The sequence below is a fragment of the Loxodonta africana genome, chromosome 24 (assembly GCF_030014295.1).
Source record: "Loxodonta africana isolate mLoxAfr1 chromosome 24, mLoxAfr1.hap2, whole genome shotgun sequence".
Lineage (NCBI taxonomy): Eukaryota > Metazoa > Chordata > Mammalia > Proboscidea > Elephantidae > Loxodonta > Loxodonta africana.
The window spans coordinates 53,162,196-53,171,598 of record NC_087365.1 but is presented as its reverse complement, the minus strand read 5'-3'; the positions used below and the strand labels follow the sequence as shown (position 1 = coordinate 53,171,598).

The following is a 9,403-nucleotide window of genomic DNA, read 5'->3' as shown; positions in this document are numbered from 1 at the left end:
GTAGAATAAGCAAAAAATGAAGAATTTGTTAGCCCAGCTAGAGAGAAATTCAGGGGTGGATGGATGGTCCCAAACGATGTTATCAAGATTTAACATTCTCTTTCCTATCCCTCCCTTCCATCTCTTAGCTTTGTTGTGTGTGTGTGTGTGTGTGTGTGTGTATTAGGTCTGATATTAGGCCAGTCTTCTTCACATAGATCTCACCTAACCCTCCCAGTGGAAAGACACTTCTCTTTCCCAATTTCTCCAGCCAAAGTCCCAGGGGTCATGCTGATTTGGGTCAAGAGCTCAACCCAGGTGGATGCATTTAACCTTAGCCAAGGGATGGAATATGTTGATTGCTTCTAAATCGTGGGTCTCCTAAGCCTTTTGCTGTCAAGCTAACTGGCTCCTGCCTGACCCTTTTCCTCCAGGTCTTGGTGAGGCTGACTACTTCTCAGAATTAGTCTGAGCTCAGACATTAGTTCCTTAGAGAGGCCTTTCCAGATAACATGAACCACAACTACCACAGACTCCACCATATTTGTCTCCATTTCCTCTCCCTATTTATGCCTACATGGAATTATACTATTTCTTTGTTTACATGTATGTTATTGGTCTTCCCCCGGTAGAATATGAGCTCCAAGAAGGCAGGGGCCTTGTCTGTCTGGTTTCTCGTTGTATCTTCAGTGCTTAGAGTGGTGCCTGATACGTGTTAGTTGCTCGACAGCCACTTGCTGAATGGCTCTGCTTCCAAAGAATTCCATTCTAACTCAGTAGAGTAAAAAGCAAATCAAGAAATCACTGAAAAATACGTTAAATTATTTCTCAATGGCAAATCCCGTTATGCTAAAGAAAACCCTGAATATTTATGTAAACACCCAAGATCCAAATTATTCTAACCAAGTTGCACCAGGACTGGGCTTTGATGAATTTCCTCCTTAGTGCTGTAAACATCATCTTTTTCAAATACATCAAAATACATATTGCTCAAGAATCAGCTGTTCTCTGTTGGTGGAAAATCAGGTAATAAAATCTAGACTGTGAAGCCTATTTGGCATTTTCTACTACACAAAGGCTGTTTAAGAACACCGCTAATTGAACTCTTTTTTGTTTTCTTCCAAAGACAAGAGGACACTTCTTGAGTTTTTTGTCTTAGAGCTGTTCTGTTAGATCTACTTTATAAACATTTACAAGCAACCGGATACCCGTGTTCACTCTTCCTGGAGTCACTCACCCTGAGTATGGAGGGACTTTTCACCTATAGGATGTACCAATGCACTATCAAGGTGTGTGCCGGTTGGTTCCTGTTAAAGTTCTAAAAAAACAGAATCAAAGCTCAATGATGCTTCAACCAAGTCAACAGCCATAATGAGATATGTCAAGGCAGGCTCTTGTACTACAGCAATAAGACAAAATGTTCCTTGGGTCCAAAATAGCTGGCAATAACAAACGTGTTATGGAATTTCCCCAATTTTCACCCTGATGGAATTAGCCAAGTTATATTATGCAAGAAGGCATAGAGTAGGTATATGTGTGATGATGTCATTAAGAAGAAATTATTGTGAAATTTATCAGACATACAAAAATATTTGGCAAATAGTATACTGAGGTCCTGTGTACCCAGCGTGGGACAGAGAAGACAAAGGACACCAGAGAAGCCCCTTGTGCATCTCATCTTCCCTCCTTCCATCTCTCCCAAGGAGCAGTCAGTCATCAACTTGAATTGGACGCCATGTTTCCCAGGCATGTACTTATGGTGTCACTACGGATATCTTCATAATGATAGCCTTTTTCAGATTTTTAATTTCAAGTTTATTCCAACTCATAGAGACCCTGTAAGACAGGGTAGAACTGTCCCATAGAGTTTCCAAGGAACACCTGGTGGATTCGAACTGCCGGCCTTTTGGTTAGCAGTCATAGCACTTAAACACTACACCACTAGGGTTTCCATTTAAAATATTTGGAGGTGTAAATTTAACACCAAAATGTTTTTACACATATTCTATATATAAATGAATTTTATGGAATTTTTACTCCAAGTCCGTTACTCCAAATAGTAGTGTCCCTCCAAATTCTAAGCTGTTCCACTCTATTAAATCCTGTTATTTCCTCTGTGCAGAACACACGATTTTAAAGCTAGAAATAGTCCCAGTGCCCAGTGAGGACTAAAATAGAGGTATGTAAATATTAGTTTGTGAAGATAGCATTTTATTTACTTCTTCCTTGAGAATTATTTATTTTATGCTCTTTAGCCAAAGAATGTGGTATCAATACAATTTTCCTAAATCCACAGATTTTTTTCATTAGCTGTCTTAACTTGACACTGGATCAGATTAAACCAAAAAACCAATTCCAACTCACAGTGACCCTATAAGGACAAGTACGGTCTCCAAGGCTATAATCTTTATGGAAGCAGACTGCCACATCTTTCTCCCAAGGAGTGGCTTGTGGGGTCTAACTGCTGGAATTGACTCAATGGCCATGGGTTTGATTTGGGATTTGGTATAAGCTGGAATTGAGTCTACAACAACCAAACACATCTTTTACCAACAGCTGTATTTTACTAGAACCATAGAGTCAATCAAATCCAACAAGCACGGCTACAGGAAATAGGACATTTAATCCCTGCTATTTTTGCAATATATTATTTGACAAATACTTATTAAGAGCCTGACCGGTCCAGGCACAATTGTACAAAAAAAAAAAAAAAAAACCCTTTGCCATCAAATCAATTCCAACTCATAGTGACCCTATAGGACAGAGTAGAACTGCCCCAAGGGGTTTTCAAGGAGCAGCTGGTGGATTTGAGCTGCTGACCTTCTGGCTAGCAGCTGAGCTCTTAACCACTGTGCCACTGGGGCTCCTTTTTTTTTTTTTTTTTTTGGCCATAGAGAACTGCCTTCTTTATGACACACACACAAAGCCTTCCAGAATTTACCAACAACTTCTTCCTCAGGAAACAATAGATTCATGCTGATATTTCTCTTCTCACTTGGGAATGAGGAAATCATCAATAATCGATTGCCTATTATTTGCTGACTGGGTGCTTGCCAGGGTAAAGAGCACTGTGCCACATGCTGTAGGACAGACAAGAACAAGGAGACACCATCTGTACTTTCAAGAAGGCTTTTGTCTAATTGGGCAGATAACCCCAAGACAAATTGAAGAGATAAAGATTATGACCTTAATTATTTGAGATGCGAGTGCCTATGTTTCTTTTTGTAGTATATATTTATTTTTTAATTCATTTTTTTTTTAACACTTTGTTATATTTTGGGGGAAAATATAGACAGACAAACATGCTCCCATTCCACAATTTCTGCACAAAGTGTTCAGTGACGTTGGGTACATTCTTCAGTTTGTGTCAACATTCTCATTTTTTCCATTCGAGTCTTCCACTCCCAGTAACTTAGCCTCACCGTCCCCCAGCCTTCTCATCCATGCCGTAGAGTAACTGCTGTCCTTTCAGTCTCAGATGGATAATTTTTAAAAAGAGCACAGTACTCCTTTACTTTCTGTGCTGAACTGCTATTTAGTGTAAGGGTGACTTCAGGGAAGAGTTTGGCTTCAAGGTTTAAAGACTATCTCAGGGCAATAATCTCCCGGGAGTCCCCCAGTCTCAATGGCTCCAGGAAGTCTGGATTCTTAGAGAATCTGAAGTTCTGTTCCACATTTTTCTCCCTTTCTGTCAGGATCCATCTCGCCTGTGTTTCTTCGTAACCTCGACAGTGAACATTTTTAGAGCATTTACCTTGGTCAAGCCAGTAAGACCTGTAAAACACAAAACCTGTGCAAGGCAAACACCTGCCAGAGAAGGAAAATTCCAATATTTACCACTAAAATGAGCAAAAGGAAAGTGGTAAGACTGTACCCTGTCAAAGATGGAAAATTTGCAAGACCTAGAAAAACAAGGCAGTCCTGTCAAGTTCCAACTCTCACAGGTTTTACTGTATACCTCAGGGACTTTCAATGACTTGTCATCGTCAGAGATTCTGAGATAAGTAAATTGTCCCTGGTTTACCTAGTTGCTAAGTGCCTGAACTGGGATTTGAACTCACAAGTACTTTTTTCAATTATATAGTTTCCAGAGTAGAAATTACAACTACTAAGATGAACATAAACTACAATAAATTGACATCTAATTTGCCTTCCTTATGTGAAGTTTGAAAAACCCAAGGTACGCAGTTAGTAATGTTATGAGCTGATATTTCGGCTCACTGGCAGTGGCTTTGGTTTGGTTTTTGGTTTCCGTGCTAATGAGCAGCCCTGGTGGTAAAGTGGCTAAAGTGCTTGGCTGCTAACCGAAAGGTTGGTGGTATGAACCCACCAGCTGCTACGCTGGAGAGAAGACCTGGTGATCTGTTCCCTGAAAGATTACAGCCTTGGAAACCGCATGGGGCAGTTCTACTCTGTCCTGTACGGTCATTGTGAGTCAGAATCAACTCAATGGCAACGGGGGTTTCTTTCGTACTGAGAACTTTCTACTCATTATTATAATGCATTTCTATGCATTATTCTCAACACAGTCCCATGAGATTGGCTGTTATTATCATTCCCATTTCTTGAGCTCAGGGACACATTACTCAATAAACAAGGTACGCACGGGCTTACTTGTTTAAATTTGTGCACTACAAATTAGTAAGTAAGCACAAGTAGACCCGTGTGTACCTTGCTTACTGTAAGCCTATGCGTACCTTGCTTGCTGGTTAATTCACCCCTGCTTGAGCTTCACCGTGAGGTTAGTTGTAACAGCATTCATTCAACAGATATGGAAAATACGTTGTCCAAGATTCCACAAGCAGAAAGCAGATCCAGGACTCACACCCAGGTTTATCCAAAACTTTTCAGCACAAAAAAACAAACAAACAACCACTCAGTTGCCATCAAGTCAATACTGACTCATGGCAACCCCACGTGTTTCAGGTTAGACCTGTACCCCGTAGGGTATCCAGTGGCTATGACCTTGAGGAGCAGATTGCCAGGGCTTTCTTCCAAGGCACCTCTGGGTGCATTTGAACTGCCAGCCTTTCAGTTAGCAGCTGAGCACTTAACAATTTGTGTCACTCAAGGACTTCTCATTTAATCACAAGACTGTACTAAAACCAGTTGCCACGGAGTCAGTTCTGACTCATGGTGACCCCATGTGTGTCAGAGTAGAACTCTGCTCCATAGATTTTCAATCCCTAATTTTTTAGAAGTAGATTGTTTGGTTGCTCTTCTGAAGTGCCTCTGGGTGGACGTGAACCTCTAGCCTTTTGGTTAGGAACCAAGAGCATTAACTGTTTGTACCAGCCAGGGACTCCAAAACTTTGTTAAACAACAACAACAAAAATCCAAACCCACTGCTGTACAGTTGATTCCAGCTCATGGTGACTCCACGTGTTGCAGAGTAGAACTCTATAGGGTTTTCTTGGCTATAATCTTTATGGAAGCAGATCGCCAGGCTTTTCTTCTGCACTGCCACTGGCTAGGTTTGATTCACCAAGCTTAGGACTGCCAACCTTTAGGTTAGTAGTAGTTGCTGTTCAATGGGCTTGGAAAGCGGACCTAAAGCCCAGGGCTGAGGTGTCTCCACCCAGAATCCAGAGAGTGTGGCCAATACCTAGAGTCTGGAGGGCAGGGCAGTTGCCTAAATGGTTTCAGAGAACAGAGGATTACTTTTAAGCCTTGAGAGCCAATGTAATGCATTCTGCTGACTTGCTTGGTGCCTGTTATCCCTTCTTTCCCTCCAATTTCTCCTATTTGTAATGGAAATGTCTAACTTGTGTCTGTTCCACCATTGTACTTTGGAAGCAGATAATTTGTATTCTGTGTTTCACAGATGAAGAGGAAGTTTGCAGAAGATGAGAGTTTTTACTTGGAGTTGATTTAAGGCTTTGGTACGATACAATGGGGTGAATGTGTTCAACACGTGGCAAGGACATGAATTTTTCAGGGCCAAAGGATGGAATGTTATGGACTGAATTATATCTCCAAAAAATATGTGTCACCTTGGCTAGGCCATGATTCCAGTATTGTGTGGTTATCCACCATTTAGTGATCAGATGTGATTTTCCTATGTGTTGTGAATTCTACCTCTATGACGTAATGAGGCAGGAGTAGAGGCAGTTATGTTAATGAGGCAGGACTCAATCTACAAGGTTAGGTTGTGGTTTATGTCAATCTCTTTTGAGATATAAAAGACAGAAGCTAGCAGAGAGACAGGGGGACCTCATACCACCAAGAAAGCAGTACCAGGAGCAGAGAATGTCCTTTGGACCTGGGATCTCTGCACAGAGAAGCTCCTAGACCAGGGGAAGTTTGATGACAAAGACCTTCCCCCAGAGCCAACAGAAAGAGCCTTCCTCTAGAGCTGGCACCCTGAATTTAGACTTCTAGTCACCTGGACTGTGAGGGAATAAACTTCCCTTTGTTGAAGCCATCCACTTGTGGTATTTCTGTTGTAGCAGCACTAGATGACTAAGACGGTAGCCAAGCACAAGCAATTTGCACCATCCAGGGATCTTATATTTGAAAGGGCTTTGCATTTTCCAGTAAAGAGAAGCCAGCCATTGCTCTCCTACCAAATCTTCCACCCCACCCTCACCATGTGCACAAACACACACTTTGTCATCTGTGGTTGCTTGGTGGGAGGGCTGGAGCAGGAGTGTAATTATCCATTCCAGGACTTGGTAAGGTTTCCCAGAACAAAACAGAAGGCCTGGGCCTGTCTCAGTAATGACGGCAAGCATTTATAAGGCACTTCAAGATCTCTCATTAGTAATTCCCAGCAAAGTCAGGGTGACTCACAGAGGCTAAGCAATGAATGAGGGTTGAGGCCAAGTGAGGGATAGTTAAGTTTCTGGGGCGGGGCTCAGAGCAGTCATTTTTTAATTTAGCTGCACCTCATCCAGGTTGGGTGTGCATCAATGTCAATGGAATTCCAAAGAACCAGTCTTGCTTTCCTCTGCAAAACCAGCATAAAAATTATTGGGGCCTTTCTCCACTGGACACGAGGAACCAGTTACCCTGAAATAGGAATTTTCTTGCTGGTGATCAGATGACTCATGAATGCCTGCACTTTCAACATAGTACTAACCTCATACGAAAACCTCGGAAATCTGAAATTATTTTCCCTTCTTCTTGAGCATACCTGCAGAGAGAGAAAGAAAAGAAAGAACAAGGCCAAAAATAACTCAATAGCTGAAATATCAATGTTATTGTTAGGTGCCATCAAAATATCAGTAAGAACCATCATTAACTGAGCATTTGCTATGCACCATGTACCCTTCCAGATGCAAGGATTCCTGGGGTGAACAAATAAGGCCTTTTGTTTTGGGCGAATTCTTTGTCACCATCACCAGCACATAAAAATAGCATTTGCACTATACTACCCCACTGCATACAAGTCCCTGGGTGGCTCAAATTGTGAAGCATCACCCGGAAGCAACTCGGAAGAAACGCCTGGTGTTCTGCTTCCCAAGGATCACAGTTATAAGCGCTCTAGGGACTGTGGTTCTAGTCTGTGACACGTGGGGTTGCCATGAGTCAGGATTGACTCGATCGCAACTGATGGCCCCACACAGTCATGCTATAGTATTCAGTCTGATCCATTTCCCTTTTGGAGATATCCCCATTTAAGTAATATTCCTGATATCCTGAGATATTCCTGGCTTAAGGGAGGGTGATAAAATATAGCATGATGTATATGTGTGCGTATACTAAGGGCCCAGGGTAAAAAAAAAAAAAAAAAAAAAAAAGGGCCCAGGGTAGAATCAGAAAATTCTGGCTCTGACTCTCACCTAAGCCCCTACTTAGCTATTTAGCTATTAGTTAATTATTGAACTCTCTAGCCTTCAGTTTCTTTTGTCATCGGGCTGAGGTGAGAATTAAATAGAAAAATCTATGTAAAATGTCTAGCTCAGTGTCTGGCTTATCATAAGCCATGGAAAGTTTTCACCTGTTTACACATAACTTACATCGTTGTTGTTAGGTGCAGTTGAGTCGGTTCCAACTCATAGTGACTTTATGTACAGCAGAAGGAAACAGTGCCGAATCCTGCACCGCCCTCACAATCCCTGCTATGTTGGAGCCCATTGTGTCAGCCATGTGTCAATCTATCTCTTTGAGGGCCTCTTTTCACTGACTCTCTGCTGAGCATTATATCCTTCTTCAGGGACTAGTCCCTCCTGATGACATGTCCAAAGTATGTGAGACGAAGTCTCGCCATCATTGCTTCTAAGGAGAATTCTGGTTGTACTTCTTCTGAAACAGGTTTGTTTGTTCTCTTGGCAGTCCATGGTACAGTCAATATTCTTCACCAAAGCCATAATTCAAAGGTGTCAGTTCTTTTCTTTGGTCTTCCTTATTCATTGTCCAGCTTTCACATGCATATGAGGTGATTGGAAACACCATGGCCTGGGTCAGGTGCACTGTAGCCCTTAAAGTGACATCCTTGCCTTTTAACACTTGAAAGAGGTCGTGGGTACCAGATTTGCCCAATGCAATGCATCATTTAATTTCTTGACTGCTGCTTCCACAGGCATTGATTGTGGATCCAAGTATAATGAAATCTCGAAAACTTCAATCTTTTCTCCATTTATCATGATGCCATTTATTGTTCCACTTGTGAGAATTTTTGTTTCCTTTATGTTAAAGTGTAATTCATACTGAAGGCTGTAGTCTTTGTTTTTGTTTTATTTTATTTTTACTGTACTTTCATTGAAGGTTTAGAGAACAAATTAGTTTCTCATTAAAGTTAGTACACACATTGTTGTATGACATTGGCTAACAACCCCAAGACATGTCAACACTCTCCCTTCTCAACCCCAGGTTCCCTATTACCAGCTTTCCTGTCCCCTCCTGCCTTCTAGTCCTTGCTCCGGGGCTGCTTTGCCCCTTTAGTCTCTTTTTGTTTTGTGGTCCTGTCCAATCTTTGGCTGAAGAGTGGACCTTAGGAGTGCCTTCATTACTGCATTGATATGGTGTCTGGGGGCCATAGTCTCAGGGTTTCTCCAGTTTCTGCCAGGCCAGCGAGTCTGGTCTTTCTTTTTGAGTTAGAATTTTGTTCTACATTTTTCTCCAGCTCTGTCCGGAACCCTCTGTTGTGACCCCTGTCAGAGCAGTCAGTGGTGGTAGCCGGGCACCATCTAATTTTACTGGACTCTGTTGGAGGCCACTGTAGATGTAGTCCATTAGTCCTTTAAACTAATCTTTCCCTTGTATCTTTAGTTTTCTTCATTCTTCCTTGCTCCCGAAGGGGTGAGACCAGTGGAGTATCCTAGATGACCGCTCACAGGTTTTAACATCCCAGACGCTAATCACCAAAGTCAAATGTAGAATATTTCCTTTATAAACTATGTTATGCCAATTGAGCTAGATGTTCCCCAAGACCATGGTCCCTATTGAAGGTTGCAGTCTTTGATCTTCATCAGCAAGTGCT

At 41.9% G+C, this 9,403-nt stretch overlaps 1 long non-coding RNA gene across 2 annotated transcripts in view; it reads right to left on the bottom strand.

The window, feature by feature from the left end:
* Positions 1 to 2,904: 2,904 nt before the first annotated feature.
* LOC111747632 (uncharacterized) overlaps positions 2,905 to 9,403 on the bottom strand; it is a 77,222-nt gene continuing 70,723 nt past the window's right edge. The window contains exon 7 of one of the 2 annotated variants that reach the window (XR_010319314.1): positions 2,905 to 7,114. This is a non-coding gene — a long non-coding RNA (uncharacterized LOC111747632). The remainder of the gene's footprint in view (positions 7,115 to 9,403) is intronic. The other variant, XR_010319317.1, reaches the window with a different exon arrangement.